This window comes from Mustela putorius, unplaced genomic scaffold (assembly GCF_011764305.1).
Source record: "Mustela putorius furo isolate JIRA1106 unplaced genomic scaffold, ASM1176430v1.1 tig00000129_pilon_pilon_pilon, whole genome shotgun sequence".
In the NCBI taxonomy this organism is placed as follows: Eukaryota; Metazoa; Chordata; class Mammalia; order Carnivora; family Mustelidae; genus Mustela; species Mustela putorius.
The window spans coordinates 21,081,295-21,097,578 of NW_025421290.1; the positions used below are offsets into that span (position 1 = coordinate 21,081,295).

At 41.7% G+C, this 16,284-nt stretch overlaps 1 protein-coding gene across 3 annotated transcripts in view; it reads left to right on the forward strand.

The window, feature by feature from the left end:
• The window catches only part of RAD51B (RAD51 paralog B), a 682,991-nt gene that overhangs the window by 360,756 nt on the left and 305,951 nt on the right, over nucleotides 1-16,284 (forward strand). The gene's annotated exons all lie outside the window — the stretch shown is intronic.

Sequence of the window (16,284 nt, forward strand, 5' to 3'; positions counted from 1 at the left end):
AGCAGTCTACAGTGTGGAAAAGAACCAGAACCCGACCCTGGACATCCCAGCCTCCAGAACTGTGAGAAATAAATTTCTGTTGTTCATGAGCCATCCAGTGAACTGTAGTTTGTTGGAGCAACCCCAGCAGACCAAGACACTGACCAAGTATCATCAGGGTACCGGTCCTGCTCCAGACTCAGGTTCTACTTCTGCCCAGGAAGCTGTACTTCTCCAGAGCTCATTTTTTTCTCTCTCTCATTGAGTCCTATTACCCCACTCTAGTACCCAACTTTGATATATTTTCTTCATCTCACCGCTCTCTTCTTTCACTCTTTCTCACTTCCACCCACCCATTCTGGCAGTCCTGCCCAGGGTCACTGACCCAGTCCTAAGACTCTGAAGCCTCCTTTGTAATCATTTCCAGCCAGAAGAACCACACGAGGCTGCGTTGTTCAGCAGAGTCTGTTATAATCATCAGATGTTTCAACAATCCCCTTTCAAATATTCTGTTCCGTTTTCCCCTTAAATATACTTTACTGACAAGGTTTGTAGTTGAGCAAATTTGGCTTCCCTAGAGTATGATTCAATACATGAATAAAACAATGGAAGGTCTCAGGTTGGATGTGTAAAAGCTAGGTCAGCCTCGTGTTTCCAGCCTACTACCTCTCTTATTTTCACATGGTCTGCCAGGCCAGAGCCTAACCACAAGAGCGCCCACATGGCCGTCTGGAGCAGGGAGACCTTTTTTGCTAAGTGTCACACTGAAATTGTGCAGGAACCCCCAGCCCCTCTTTATCAGCGGCAGTGGTTTTTATAGGGCACCCCTTATTACCCTGGGTGTTACATCTGCAATCTTAAAGACCGCCTTGGATCTTGGGTTTCCTTCACCTCAGAACAGGCCTCGTTGTATATGGTCAGAGCCACAGCCTGTGCCTATTCTGGCCTTAATGAGTAGGATGACTTAAAACAGCACCTTTCACCCCAGGATCTGGAATCCTTTAACAGCTTCAACTTCATGCTGCTTACCCAACCGCTTGAGGATGGACAGACCATAAACAGGAACTTCTGGTGACTGTCTGCTCAGGGAAAATGGACAGAAAGAGAGGACGGAGTGCCCCAGCAGCAGAGACGACTAGGACTCTACAAGCCTGTCCTGTGTGCTGCTTCGACCCATATGCATAATGAGATACCTCATTAGAAGGGCTTTACTTATCAAATACTAGGAGGTAAAATGCTAAGAAAGGATGATTATTTCTCTAAAGAAGTTAGAGGTTTCACCTAGCACAGCAACTGGCTCTTTATGGTGAGTCATTAATAGAATAAAGTGTCCAGAGTACAAAAGGACTTTTGTTTTCACGTGGCCTAATATTTGCTCACATCCCTGCCTTCATTTACTTCTCATACCCATCCCAACTCACTCTTAAACGATGCCAGAACTCAAGAACTTGAACCCATGGAAAGCTTGCCTTGATGTTTTTCTTTCTGTAGATTTACAGGACTGTTGTTTCTTCTCGCCTCCACTGAAGGTATCAGAGAAAGGTTATCTAACTTACCTTTGTGTAATTTATGATGGGAAGAAGCCGAGAAGGAAAAGCAAAGGAACTAGCATTTGTGTCACCTCAGGCCCTGTGTTGGTCACTTTATATAGATTATCTCATTAAACTAAAATAAAACCCCATTCTTGGGTGATGTGTCTACTGAGAAAAGTAGTTCCAGGGAGCTTGCTGTCTTTGCATGTTTATCGTTTGTTCTGTTAGCCAGTAGCTGTGTGTTATCACGGCCTTAAATGCCGAGGCTCCCCGGAGCCTGTTCTATAGCATCTTGTCGTCTTTCCCTTTCAGTGGGGCTCTGGTACATTGTACGTTCTGTCTCGTAAGCTGCTAGTCAGCATTGGGACTCAGCATTGAATGACTTTCTTTTTCTCTCTCCATTTCTTCCTCTCTCTTTGTATTCTTTCTCCTTTATTATGAGAAAAACATATTAATGCTCTTTTAAAATTGTCACTCGTAACGTAATGAAAAAGTATTTGGTTTCATCATTTTGGCAAAGTCTAATAAATACTGCTTCCGTTTAAATTTAAGTTCTTTGGGGTCTCAGATTTTATTATTTATTTATTAGAGAAAGAGAGAGGGAAAGAGAAGAAGACGAGGAGGAGAAGCAGAGGGGGAGAGAGAGAGAGAGACAAGCAGGCTCCATGCTGGGTGCAGAGCCCAATGTGGGGCTCGATCCCACGACCCTGAGATCATGACCTGAGCCAAAACAAGAGTTGGAGACTCAACTAATTGAGCCACCCAGGCATCCCAGATTTTATTTTTTAAAAACTTGTTTCTGCCCACTTTCTCTCCACTGTACTCCAGGCAGCTCAGCCCATGTGTATTTCCGCACCACTCAAAAGACCATCACATGGTTCCCTTGCCCCATCGTGTCTTTCTCTTCATGAATTCTGGAGTCAGAATTCATACTCCAACCCCATCACTTCTGAGCTGTGTGACCTTGGACATGCACTGCCTCAGTTTCCCTATCAAAAGATACTCATTGGGTTAATATCAGGATTAAGTGACCTGTAGTGTCCACCCTGTCTCCAGATGGCCCCTACTGGGGTCAGTGCTCTACACAGCTGACAGATCAGTTTGTCTCAGCCTGGCCACACCTTGCCTCTCATGCTCCTCTGGCTCTTATCTCCTGTGCTTTGGCTCTGAGGTCCATCCAGGCTAGTCTGCACCATCCTTTCCAGACCTGTCTCTCCCTACTCCCCACCATAAACTCCTGTTCACCAGCCAGTCTGAGCTAGTCATCATTCCCTAAAGATGCATTTGCCTTCTATACATAACACTTGGCTTAGTCCATCCTGTTTGGCCCAGGTGAGTTTCTTTTCTCATCTTTGCTTGTCAAAAATCCCATCACCCTTCAAGGTACCCTCCCCAGCTGCCGTAGCTAGGGAGCAGAGGTGACCTCCAGTCTCTGAACTCCTGGGAATAGCAGATTTCCCAGAAAATGAAAATAATAGCAGATCTCATTTCCCCTTCTAGGTGGTGAGCCCCGAGAAAGTAGGCAATCTACTTTTTTCATACATGTCAGTACTTAATAAATATTGAACAGATAAATAATAAAGCTGTCTTGTCACAATTTTGTCTTCTCGGTATAAATTTGATCGTTTCCTCTAATGTCCACACAGAGGAAGATAGAATATATGGCAATCAGGATTCTGTTTTCCTTCATCAACACACACCTTTTGAGTCCCTACTAAATGTTAGAAACTATGCTGATTGCTGGAGTTAAAGATAAGAACTATAGCTACAATTTACTGAGCCCTTGTAGGGATTAGACACTATGTTAAGTAAATACTTGCCATAATTTCCTACTTAATACTCATAACAACCTTATGAGGAAGATATCAGTGTATTGTCATGTAAACTATAGTTTAGAGAAGTTTGTAACTTGTTCACGTTCACCCAGCTCTTGTTGTTGGTGGGGCTGAGATTTAAACCCAGGTTGTCTACCCCCTAACCTCTGCTCTTAACCAGATAAATAAGATACAGTTCCATTGAGTTATTGAGTGTCCAGTAGCAAAGATACTTGGGCTGGTCCATACCTTCTTCTCTGACTTCATCTCCTAACACTGACCTTCAACCACCTGGCCTTCCAACTGTCCCTTTAGCCGTCCAGACTTGTCCCTGCCTCAGGACCCTTGCACCTGCAGTAGTCCATTCCTGCCTGGAATGCTTTCAAACCTGATCTTCACAGCTGCATGTCTCATGCAGCTAGAAAGTCATCTTTTAGAGATTTCCCTGCATTTCCCAGCTAATGTAGCACTCCTCTTTCACACCTCCTCTGTACATTCTCTACCCTGATTACCCTATTTTATTTTCTTCTGGCCATTTATCACTGTGTGAATTGATCACATTTACTTGCTTATATATGTCTGTTCCCCGCTGGAATTGAAGGCAGCAGCAACAGGGATTTACTCAGCCCTGTACCCTCAGGATCCAGAACAGAGCCTTGTACATAATAGGTGTTTAGTAAGTTATATGTTGATGGGGTACCTGTGAGGCTCAGTCATTTAAGTGTCTGACTCTTGGTCTCAGCTCAGGTCTTGATCTCAGGGTTGTGAGTTCAAGCCCCGTGTTGGGCTCCACACTGGGCATGGAGTCTACTTGAAAAACAAACAAACAAATATTTGTTACATGTTGAAGGAATGAATGAGAGGCACCTGGGTGGCTCAGTGAGTTAAGCCTCTGCCTTTGGCTCAGGTCATGATCTCAAGGTCCTGGGATCGAGCCCCACATTGAGCTCTCTGCTCAGCAGGGAGCCTACTTGCCCCTCTCTCTCTGCCTACTTGTGATCTCTCTCTGTCTGTCAAATTAATAAATAAAATCTTTAAAAAAAATGAATGAATGAAGTTTGGAGCTGTTAACTGCTTCAGGTTGCGTTCTGCAAAAGCAGATACTGGATAGACTTTGGATACAAGACGTTGCAGGGATCAACGCTTGTGAAAGGAAAGGAAAGGAGTGGGACTGAGCAGAGGGAGGAACTGAGCTGTGATACAGACCCAACAGAGCTTTTGCCAATCCTGCAACAAGTTCCATTTAAAAAGTCCCTGCACTACACTAAAAAAGAACCATCCTTAAGGTTTAAAATGAGGTTCACTCTAGAACGTGCGATGGCCTTTATACCCATCCCCTCCCCCACTGTGCCTCTTAGTTAAAGGATGTGATTTACTCCTACAAGGGCATGACCTCAGGAAAGGGGCCCTCTAAAACTAAGGCTGACTCTAAAGGAGCTGATGTCAGAGGCCATCTGCTGATCATAGACCCCATGATTATATAAGTCCTTCCTTGAAGGGGCCTCTGGACAGTGCACTTAAATATCAACCATCTAATGACACTATAAATAGTGTGTGCCTTATGCATTATTATCACTGTTATTAATTTAAGACATGATCTTCAGAATTAATTTATATCTAAAAGCTGGGTCTATCTATGAGAGATTTTAAAGTAAATTGGTACTGGTTATTTTCAAATCACTCACTGCCTTGATTCACATATGATAATTGATGACATTTCTTTCCCCTTTTTGTGGCCACAATTTTTGGTATTATAATTTTTGAAAACACACCCCGAACTTGCCTGGAATTATCATGCCTGTTTTCTAGTTAGTGACATATCTTCAAGATGATTACATTTCTTAGCCTTTGCAAGTTCCAGTAAACTGAAGTTTCTTTTTTTTTTTTTCCTTCTATAAGGTATTCGAATTTCTTCCTATGGTAAATTTTCTTATACAAATCTTTATGTGAAAAGCAACTTTCTGGATGATTTCATATTTTTAATAGTTTCTCTTTTTGGTTAGGTCACTGACATGTGAGAATTAATAAGTAACATAATGGTGAAGTTGTCACGCTTGGTGTTATTTGTATTTTCTAAGGTCTAGAGCTTGCTGATTTTTTTTGATCCAGCCTTTTCCTTCCTTGGGGAATTGAGTTTCCCTTTGTTCATTTATTTATAGCTCTGCTGTGGGCATGGTTTGGAGCCTCGGTTTTTATTGCTTCAATTGCTCTACAGTAACTGACATACTATACACATTCCAGGTCCCATGTTCCATTTACATATGGACATACACTACTTGATGACTCAAATAGACTATAATGAATCCCCTTTATTCCGGGATATCTTTGGGATTCTGGCTCACTGTGTTGGTCTGTTCTCCTTAAACATGGGCCTTGACAGTACTGAGTATTGGAAACAACTGACCTTTTACTTCTGCTGGCATTTCATCACTGTGGGTGCTTCCCAATCTAATTACGTGTTGATTTGTAATCAACAGAAGCTTCCTCTCATTTAATTTTCTCCTTGCTTGGAAACCTTCAGGATTATTATATCAATTTCAATTTCTTAAACAAGTTCCCTCTCATGTTGGCCTGCTTCCAGCCTATTATTTATCTGTTCATTTACTTTGTCAATGCATGTTATTTGTTTAAAAGAGCCAAACACAAAGCAAAGGTGCTGATGTGTTGGCGGGCTCCATGCTGTCATCTGAAATGTTACGGAAAGAACTATTTATGTTGTTATTGCTCGCTGTGAATTGTCTCAGTGGCCTACAAATCTCTGGTATATAAGATGTACTTGACCTTAAGAAAAAAAAAATCCGAACCGGAATCCTCACTGAAGTCTGATTTGGCTGCAATAAGAATTCATCAAAAACATAGAAGCTGCATTTCCTAGGAAATTGAGGCTTTTTCCTGTATTTGGGAGTGGTAAAGGATACGCCCAAGAACTTGGAACAGATATAGCATTGGCAGACAAACAAAAGGTCTGTAGGGTAGGACTTCCTTTTTATTCCCTGAGCTCTCTCTCCCATTGTCTCAGGGAAGATGGGGCAAATACCCAGACAGAAGCTGCTTCAGTATTGTCTTTTACTGATAGGCTGCTTGTGTTCAGTGATTCCTCTGGCCCATAGTTGTCTGCTGGACAATTGGAGGCTTTTTGAAGCCATTGTATTGTTGGAGAATAATTAGGGTGAATGAAGCAGGGGGTAGGGGTTAACAACAATTCTTTGTTGCAAGCAATTGCTAGTCTTGGCATCAGTATTGGTAACAAGGCCAATCTACTGGAAGGAATCGAAACAAAAGATGGAAAGGTTGCGGTTGGTTTGTCTAATCCATCCAGCAAATCCACCCATGCATAGCCATTGTGCCCTGTGAGCTCTCTGGAAATGCCTTTGGTCACACTGCATTCCAAGCCAATGGGTGGGTGATCTCTGGGCAGTCTTGTACATGAATTTCCTAGAATGCTTCCCATAGCAAAAAAAAAAGGGGGGGATGCACAGGTGTTGCCTTGGCAATTAATCAGCATACTTCATAAAGAAAATAATCTCCTAACGTTTTGGTAGTTGAGTGAGGGCGGTATGAAAAGCTTATCATCTTTCTTTTCGAAGGAGTTGTTGGAGAATATCCTAACACGAAAGAGCTGAGATGTGTTGATTGACTCCAAGGTAAAAACACCTAGGTAGAACTGTGGCCCATGTCCTTATTGTTTCCTCCATCCTCTCTAGGCCATCAGGCTTCGTCCTGATCCTAGGGATCTTAATTCCACTCATATTGTGATCTAGAAGAGCCCCAGGCAGGGTGAGGTCCAGCAAACTGAGGTGGCTATAAATTTAATACTTCAGAGGATGTGGTTCTTTCTGGAAAGCTTTACAAATTAGGTGCCTATTTCTCCTCCCCAGTTTGGGGAACTGGACCTACTGCTAAGTTTGAGTCGAGCAGACTTCCAGCTATTGTTTGTCAGATTTGTAATATATCAATGGCACATGGCTGTGGTGCCTTTCATGGGGGACCAGTTGTCTACTTGGAGCCCATCATTTGGTTTTATAGCACTGGTGGGATTTGCTCGTGTGTGATGCTGCTTATGTCTATCTCCCAAATCAGCTTTGCAACAGGGGTTCCAGAGCATGGAGTCAAATAGTTGTTTCAAATTGTGCAACAAACGTTATCCTATCTATCTTTGCCTGTTGCTTATCAAAAAGGACAGAAACGCAGAGGCAGTTTGGGAGTAGAGGCAGGCCTGTCTCCAGGGAGACTTTTGACCTTAGACACATATCCCCCAAAAGGTGAATTTCTGCTCACACATACTGAGGACGGCTCTAATCCTATAACCTGATTTAAACCAGTGATGACTCACATTTGTAATCTCAAACCAGGAACATTCAAGATCTCTACTAAACTCTGAGCCATGAGGCAGAGGTGGTGTTCACCTACACGATTTTTTGAGAGTCTGTGACTCTGTGTGTGTGTGTGTGTGTGTGTGTGTGTGTGTGTGTAAGTGAGGAGTGCTGGTTGTCAGAGATTGGGGGAAGGTGGTATACGGTGTAAGGGAGGGGGGACAGCAGTGTGCTTATTTTCAGTTTGTCAGCTGTCCTGGAAAACTGCCAAAATGAATGAGCTACAACAAGACTTCAGGGTTTTTGTAAACCAAGGGGGGGGGGGCAAGGCCCCTCCTTTTAAAAGGCGCAGTGGAATTTAGACTCAAAGTTTCATGTGTATTTAGTTTGAGGCAAATGTGAAATCCCAGAACTTTCCTCCAAAAAAAAAAAAAAAAAGTTAGTTCCCAGGAATCCAGAGTGGGCCCAACTCTGTGGACTGAAGTGTGTCTTGAGGGAGGAAAAAAAAAAAGGAGTCCACCACCACCTTTCCTTTTAGCCTCCTGGTTCTGTTTGGCCAGCGGAGAAAGATTGATGAGAACCCTGATTAAGTTTGTTTCCATGGCCTCCAGCAGATTATTGGCAAGGCCTGAAAAAATCCTTTTGATATGGGTGATGGGAGTTCCAGTAGTTGGGGGAAGGTAAAGGACTAAATCTTCCTGGCCCAAATGTATCCACGACATATACAGACCTAGCAGCCACCAGTGGGACTGAGCAAAGATGAGCATTGTTTACAAGACTAGGCACAGGCATCACCCCAAGGGAGAGGGTATCTGGGACATTTAAAATAAGGTGGCTTTCATATGGCAAGAAGAGCTTGTAAACCCACTGCGGTTATGATTTCTGAAAGAGAAATCAAGGGCTGGCTTTTTCTAGGCATGAGTGGTATCCTTTATTGGCAATCATGTTCCGAGTTTGATCCCTCTGCAATGTGACTTTGGTCTGATGTTCACATCATGAAAACTCCAGGCTGTTTGTGCTGTACTCCCAAGTCATGTTGACATTTGTAGGGAGGGAGGAAATCTGGATAAACAGAACTCTTTTCTTGGCATTGTTAAAAATATTACTAAAAAGAGCAAAAAGTGTTTTCAGAGCTAAATGGAAGCAAAATCTTCTTTTGGAATTTTGAAAGCCTAGGTAGGTGGCTGGGTAAGCACTTTCTCGAAATCTGTTGGTTTTAGCCCACGGTAGTTTCTGAGCAGCTTTAAGAGATGCTGATAGAAAACACACAAATACCTCTCTGCAGTGGCCATCTCTCCTGAGGCTATCCCTCCTGTCCAGGGACTGGAAATTTACGTAACTCTTAGGACTTTTCTCAAGAATTACAGTATAGCTGGTCTACCCTGAGCTTTGAATTTCACTCTCAAAAGTGGAAGAACAACTTTTCATTCTAGAACTGGAAGGAGCATTTTTTTTTTTTTTAAATTCTACCCTTTACTTTGTGCACATTTGGAAACCGAAATTGAGAGCAGTTAGGTGACTTGCCTGCAGTTGCCCCACTTGGTTATTGTGGGAACAGAAATGAAAAGCTAGAGTTCCTGATGCTTGGTTGATCATCACCAGGCAGGCCATGCCCATGAGAGGAGAAGTTCAGTTCAGGCTCTCTGTCACTTTAAGAACTTGGACAACTGTATCAATCTTAGTAGAAACAGCTAATCAAGATAACCTTATCATTCTCAAGGGAACGTAATTTTAAGGAGAAACATTTGGAGTAACTGGATTTTAAAACTATAGTGGTAATTTTTCATTAGTCTAGTTGGGGGGGGTGTTTTCCTTTGTTACGTGAATATTTGAATATTTCTTACTTAATATTTCTTTTAGCCATAAAAGCACTTTATTTGAGGGTAAACACTAGCACTCTAGGACAGGTTGGTTACCCAAACTCTTTCCACCAGGGGCCATGTAAACGGTAAACCTGAGAAAGAAATAATAGCATGGGGAAATGGTCTTCATGGTGCTCAATAGTTGACAGAATGCCTTCACGCACATTACCTAATGGATCCTCTCGGACAGTTTTGTGAATGAAGGAAGAATAGACATAAGTACAGTTGTTTTCTAGTAAAGCAGATCACAGCTCAGTGATCCTGAACAGTTCACCCAGCCCAGCCAGGAAGCTATGGAATTGGGACTCAAACCCAAGAATTTCTCTCCAGTAGGCTACAGCCTATTCATGACCTCCCCGTGAGTTAGCTATAGAAGCGATGATGCCTTAAGTAGAAATCCGTGGTTTTTTTCTGCTTGCTTTTTCTTCTCTTCTCTAGGGCAGAAAGTGCAGGGGTATGCCGTCCCCACCCAGTCCTATGTGGTTTTGCTTCCTGGTTTGTATTATCGTATCTGTGATATTTATTTTACATGGAGGTATTGCCCTGACCTTATATTCCTCCTTCCGGGAAGCATTGGTCTTTTAAGAAATCATTAAGATGTGTTTTGACGTTAACTCCTTTCTCCTTCACATCCGAAACTGCAGACCTAATAATGCTCTCTGGCTTTCAGTTCAAAGGAGAAAATGACTGTTGTAAAAGTTGGTGATGCCTTCCCAGGCTTCCAGGATAAGGAAAGGATGTTCTTTTCTAGAAAGGAAAAAACAAATGCCACGAGCAGTGTTCTCCATTCTCTTTTTCCTCTTTTAACGCATCAAGTGGTCATTGGTTTGTTTTGATATGTAACACTAGGTGGCAGAATGACTACACCACAAAGTGAGGTCTCCTTTGTTTCTTGCTACTCTTGGTTGAGAGACCTGAGCTGGGAGGCAGAAGCCATCCTGGGCTGCAGGAGATCGGACCAGACAACCTAGCCAATATTTTCTTGACAGGGAACTGGCTGCAGTGATTCTAAAACATATGCTTCCAAGATAGTGCCTTTAAGGTTTCCCTCTTTCTTTCTTTCTTTTTGTCCCCACCTCCCAGCTCCCCAGCATTTTATTTTTTTCTGCTCCATTGCATTCCCCTAGCAGAGGGCAGACAGGGCCTGCAGGCAGCTGCTTTGAAATGGCAGATCGGAGTAGACGCCCCCAGTGGCACTGGCACTTTTGCCCTGAGCGCCAGCAGCTCATCGAGGGTCCGGGGCAAAGGCGCCCAAGTCCTTGCCCTGAGTCGGTCGTGTCTGTGGCTGTGGCAGCTGTGGCAGCCGTGGCAGACCTGGGTCAGCCGGAAGATGCTGGCCTCACCGACTCAGGTATACAAAACAGGCTTGTGTTTTTAAAGTGCAGCTGGATGGTGGTTCAGTTCTTTAGCTTAGAAATCTTGCTGCATGGTGGGGGCAACACTGCCTCCAGTTGTTTTTTTGTTTGGGGTTTTTTTTTTTTCCTCCCTAATGATTTGCTGGTGTCTCCACACTCTCCAAGTGTCTGTTCCACCTGGGCTCCTCTCACCAGGCTAAGGAAAGCAGCAGCACCAGGTGTGTCCTTCCAAGCTGTGAAGAGTGGGAATTTGGGGTCCAGAAATACTTCTTGGAGTCTTTGCTGGAAAAGAAAAGAGTAGCATTAAAACCAAACAAAATACATATGACTAGGGATAACACTCTAAGTGGACACTCAGTAAGTTCCTTCCTTACTCTAAAGGAACTCTAGTGAAACCAAGTCCGAATGTCTAAAATGGATCCAAAAAAAGATTTTATTTTAATTACGGAAGGATTCTGTGCTTTACAGCTGGAACCACAATCAGATTTCATTAAATAGCAAGTTCCTGATGTGAATTGTAAATGATTCCATTTACAAACACGAAAAAAGAAGTATTTAAAGCTTGACTTTTCAGCAGCCCACTTGTTGCATAAAACGAAGAGTAACTGGTGTGTAGTTTTACACAGGGACTCCCACCACACCGTCCACTACTTTCTACCTGGGAATCTCAGGACATTTGTAGTTTGGAGCTAGGGCTGCTGGTACGACCCTACTTTTACAGGGAAGGCACGGGCAAATTGAGGGCCTGTAGAAGTGACCCAGGTGAGCGGCAGTCATCCGGATAAGCCCATAGGTTGGGGGGCTTTATCGGTCTGCCTGCCAGAGCTGCTTCTCTTTCATAAAGAATAAACTCTTTGACTTTTGAGCATACCTGAAGCAACATCTATAAATCAGACCAAGGGCATCTATCGCAGGCCACCACCCCAGTGCTGCTTTGAAGCTACAAGGGGACTGTGAGACTTTCTTGTTTGTTAAGAATGAAATGTCATAAAAATTCCAAAGCAGGGTTCAAATTTCCAGGGGGAGGGGACCTCTTTATTGTTTCCTCTAATAGCTGCTTTGGTGCTTTAGTGAATCAATGTGTTGCACAAAATAACCCTACATCCAGTCTCTGAACTATAGCCTGGCTTTGCTCCCACTTTTGTATGTAGCATCCATTCTGAATTATTTATATTTTTGCTGTTGTTTGTCACTCCTCCCTCCTTATTCCCCTCACCCCAACCCACCCCACCCCACCATTTGTTCTGTCTTTATTTTCACACCCTCCAATTAATTGATATCTTCTGCTCTTAGGACTACAGCAAATGTGTCTGTGCATTTTTATGTGGATCTTCGCTATGCAGGCCATGCTTTTAAGTTTCTGGAATAGAAAAATGGTAAAAATGAGTCACGGCTTGCTTCTATATTTGTTTCTGAGTCAAGCAGCTTAATTTTCTCATTATAATGTTCAAGGTATAGAGCTGTGTAGTTTACTTTTAAGGGCAATAACCCAAATTTAAACAATTTCTTTAATTAGATGGTTTCGTATCTTGGCAGAATTCTTTGGATTTGTATTTCCAAAGCGAACAACACAGGGGTAGTGGTTTTATTATTTTTATCCATGGGGGAAAAAGAAACCCACTTCCAGAATAGGCCAAATTCTCTGGGAACAGGCCGTTTGGGTGTTGCCCAGCCCCTGCTCACAGCCTTAATTCACTGAGGGCCTGACACCTACATCCGAACGACATCTCAAAACCAGAGACTTGAGGAGCTGGGGTCTAGCCACAAGAAACAGGAGTGTAGAGTTGAGGCATAGTGTGTTGGGGTAGGGGCATTCATAGCAGAGGAGAGAATATTGGCTAAACAGGATGACAGAGGAGAGCTGGGGGCTCACAGTTGCGAGCAGAGGTTGACCAGAAGTTCCGGCACCTGCACCCTCGTGGACACAAGCTGTAGCTATCAGTTTACCGTGGTTTTCAGCATGAAAGAGCCAGCGAATCTTCTCGAGTCTCCATTTTATTGAGCTCCTCAGTGCAGCCTCATAACTTACATTAATTGGGAGGAAAATGCTTCCAGAGAGCAGAGAGACGCTGAACAAAACAACGTTGTCTTTGACCAGTTGTCAAGGCCCTGCTGTTTGGAGTCATTGACAAGTCCTTGGCTCTTGTATGACAGACACAGAGAAAAAGCAGCGATTCATCTTCTTCTGTCGCACCTTTCAAGGAGGAATTTTTTTTTTCTTTAAGACACATTTTGTTTATGGACTTTACATCACTGGCAGTGGCCAGTGGGCTCAGTCTTTTTGTATAATTTACTATTGTGCTCCTCCCCCCTAAGTTTGTGCACCTCGAGGAGCTCCATCCCATTAAAATTCCTTCTTAAAAGCATGAGGTGAAAGAGCCAAGCATGTGTTGTGTTTTCAGAGGGGAATGTAGCTACAGAAAGGAAGAGTCTTTTTCTCTTTTAAATGCTGGTAAATAGCTTAAAACCTGTTAGAACTTTTGAAGGAATGTGGAGGAGTTGTCACTTGACTCTAATGTTTAGGAGAACAGAATAAAGGAAATAATTTTAAGAAAAAGACTTTCCCATGATGGGCTTCTGTTCTCTGAAGTGCCCTGCAAACACACCACTGTCTCCCCGTGTTCACAAGCCACCTGAAGTTGCCTCCATGTCTGCGGGGCCCAGAGTCTTGGCTCATTGCTCTGAAGATTTTTTTGAGACGTTAGTGCTGTGCTTTTCCAGCTCAACCCTTATAAAAATGTGAAATACTGTTGTTTTCAATAATGAGAAGGAATAAATGTTGTTTAAAGATGTTATGCTAACACATTTATGTAGAAATTCTCCATTTTCCGATGTTATAGGAAAAACACCAGGGTCTGTTATGACTGAACACAGTTCTCACTCAGCCATGCCCATAAAGATGGACCTGTCTGCCATTTGGGGAAGGCTTTGTAACCTGTAAGGTGCAGGAAGGAACTGATTTTTATTGAGAATTTAAAAGAAGTATCTTTCAGAGCCAGAAGACTTTCTTTGTAAGTCCCTTATTTCTAAAGGGTCTTTTGTAGCTTCTACAGAAGAGAAAGAACCCAAATTCCTTTTTTAATCCTACAGCCTGAAGGAATTAAGTATACCTATAACCAGGCAGCTAAAACTTGAAAACAGCAAAATACAATGTAACACACACACACACACACACCACACTTACTTGTATTTTAGCTGTGGACATTTTGGGCTTTAGAGCACTATTAGGTTCTGGTTTTCCTGGAAATAGTCTGTGTAGGTCTTGAGAAATTATGTGAATGGAGAAATAGGAGCCATCTAAATTATGTAAATCCAGTGTGGATATGTATTTTTGAATTTACATGTGAATGTGAACATGGTCCTGTCGATTCTGGAAATTCTGTACACTCCCCCAGGCCTTAATCTATTTTCCTACTTGTCCTTCACCACCCCTCCTTCCAGGCATGCCGTGCGTGTGAGTGCATGCACACACACATATTTTTGCCAAATAATGGAGAAATAGACACAGTATTTTAAATGGGGTCATGCTTACATAAACTGTTTTGCAAGTTGTTTCTTTTTATGTGAAAACACTGCAGAAAGAAATATGCTGTATTCTTTTTAACAGTTGCCTATTTATATTAAATACATGCATACAGATTATGTGTATTTTTAACCCATTTGTTATTGATGGACAGTTGGATGGCTCCTAATTTTTCACTTTTTCAAGCAATGCTCTATGTGTGTGTATGTGTATGTGTTTTAATCAAAAAGGAATGTTCCTCATTGTAAATTTGGCCAAGTTCTCCACTCACAAAGGCAGAAAAATATGAAGAAGAAAATAAAAATCACTTACTCATAATCCTCTAACTAGGATTTAACATTTTCGTGTATTTACTTCTATGAAGTTTTCAATGTATTTGTGCAAGTATTTACAAAACTAACACACTGTGTGTAGTTTTGGCTCAATATTTTTATTTTATTTTATTTTTTTTAAAGATTTTGTTTATTTATTTGACAGAGATTATAAGTAGGCAGAGAAGCAGGCAGAGAGAGAGGAGGAAGTAGGCTCCCTGCTAAGCAGAGAGCCCGATGCGGGGCTCAATCCCAGGACCCTGGGATCATGACCTGAGCCAAAGGCAGAGGCTTTAACCTACTGAGCCCCCCAGGCACCCCCCAGTATTTTTCTATTTAACATTTACTTTAGCTATTTTCTTGCATCCTGAAATCTTTTTTTGAACAAATTGTCTACATGTTGTATTTTGTCTACTGTGAGTTTTCTGTTTATGTCCTTTATTCATTTTTCTACTGGAATGTTAATGTGTGTTTTTATATGGATTTATAAGAACTCTTTATATGGTATGGCTATTAACCTGTTGTCTTTCATATTTATTTCAATTATTTTCCTTAGTTTTTCATTTGTCTTTTAATTTTGTTTATAGAACCATAGCAGATAACCATAACAGATTATACAAGTCTTAAATTTTTATATAATCAACTGTATTAGTATTTTCCTTTATCACCTCTTTTTTTTTAGGCTTAAAATGACCTTAAAAGAAGCTATAATAATGCAATAATAATAACACATATTTATATAATAAAAATAAAACATTTTTTAGCACTTAGCTGCCATGTCAACTGTTGTATATACATAAATTTATATATTTTTACTCTATATAACAAACCTGTAAAGTAGGTTCTGTTATCTCTGTTTCACTGATGAAGAAACTAAGGCAGAGGGTATATATATATACATTTCTATATAAATAGAAGTGGTGTAAACCCAGGCAGTCTGATCTGTGAGCCCACACTCTTCCCCACTTCATTATTTTGCCATATGTTTTACTAGTATATTTGTTAAGCCTCAAGTACTGTATTAAATCCTACTCTGTCTCAAAATCACTAAAAACAAAGAAGAAAAATACCCATTTTTTCCCTAGTGTTTTGAGTAGTCTTCATTATATATCATTCTTATTTGTCTGGCTCTCACCTTGATGTGTCATATGAGGTGGGGCTCAAATTTAATTTTTTCAATTAGTCAATGCCACTAATATGTTAGTATTTTTTTAGGACTTTGGAAAGGACTTGCCTTTCCTAAGAGCCTTTATAATTAGTGCCACTTCATGTTCGTTGTTTTTTCAGTCACGTTTCTTCGGAGTTCTTGGTTTTTTCAGCAACTTTAGTCTGCATAATTTTGTGGACTCTGATGCTGCCCTTAAATTAAAAGGTTCATAAAACAAGAGAGACTAACTTTTCCAGTTGTTTTTATTTCTTTATATGAGAATAGAATAAGCGTTTCTTATCCTAGTGTCAAATGGACCTGCTCTTCCCCACTTCTGAATTCCGAAATTGGATGAGAAAGGAATTACGTCTCCATTTTCACTAATCTTTATCACTGAAATGGACATTTCCTTCAATTCTGAATGTAGGCAACAAACCACAGTAATATT